The following is a 928-nucleotide window of genomic DNA, read 5'->3' as shown; positions in this document are numbered from 1 at the left end:
ACCCTTTCACAGGGGTCGCCTAAGACCATTGGAAAACACATATATGATTACATATTGTTTTTGTGATGAATCACTATGCTTTCATTATGTTCAATTTGTAACCATGAAATCGGAGGTCACCACAACATGAGGAGCTGTATTAAAGGGTTGCGGCATTAGGAAGGTTGAGGACCACTGGTCTAGACTGACCTTCTCCACGGAGCGGGCAATGTGGCCGCATCAGCCCTCAAGTTCACATCACACTCAGTCCCGGGAGAGGCGTCCCCGGTGGTCTCTGTGGTTCCCAGTCCCCGGCTCCCAGGGAGAGGCTCCCTGCCTCAGTGGCTCTCACTCTCCCAGCCAGCCGAGCTGTGACAATGTGGGTCTGAGCCGAGGCAGGGTCATGGCCTAGACCTGGGGAGTCACGATGAGGCAGGATCGCTCCGTACCCCTCACCACCCGGGGCAGGGGCACAGGGAGGCAGGAGGCAGCCTCTGGAAGGGGGAGCTCGCACCGTCCTTGCGAGAATTAATCAAGATGGTGTTCCTGGAGCTCTTAGCCGACAGCCGGCCTCCAGACATGCCAGCGCCCCTCTCCCCTCCCCACCCCCTGTGCAAGTTAATTAAGAGAGATTAATATGAATTAATGAGGTGCCGGCAAAGTATTTTTAACACTGAGCACATAGAGGTTCCATGGACAATATTTTGCATGGCTGCGGCGGGTGCTTGGCAACGAAGAGCACTTTCCTTTGCAGCTGGCTCCCTTCACATCCAAGAGAGCGGCTGGAGTCCATCATTTGTGGAGGAGAGGGGACACGACTAAACAGTCACAGGCAGGCCCTCATCCACACGCAGCTGGCCGCAGGGCCTCGCGGGGTGGAGGGAGTACCACGGGGTGGAGGGAGCACCGCGGGGTGGAGGGAGCACCGTGGGGTGGAGGGCACCGCGGG

The sequence above is a fragment of the Myotis davidii genome, unplaced genomic scaffold, assembly GCF_000327345.1.
Source record: "Myotis davidii unplaced genomic scaffold, ASM32734v1 scaffold443, whole genome shotgun sequence".
In the NCBI taxonomy this organism is placed as follows: domain Eukaryota; kingdom Metazoa; phylum Chordata; class Mammalia; order Chiroptera; family Vespertilionidae; genus Myotis; species Myotis davidii.
Note: the sequence above shows the minus strand (reverse complement) of the source record.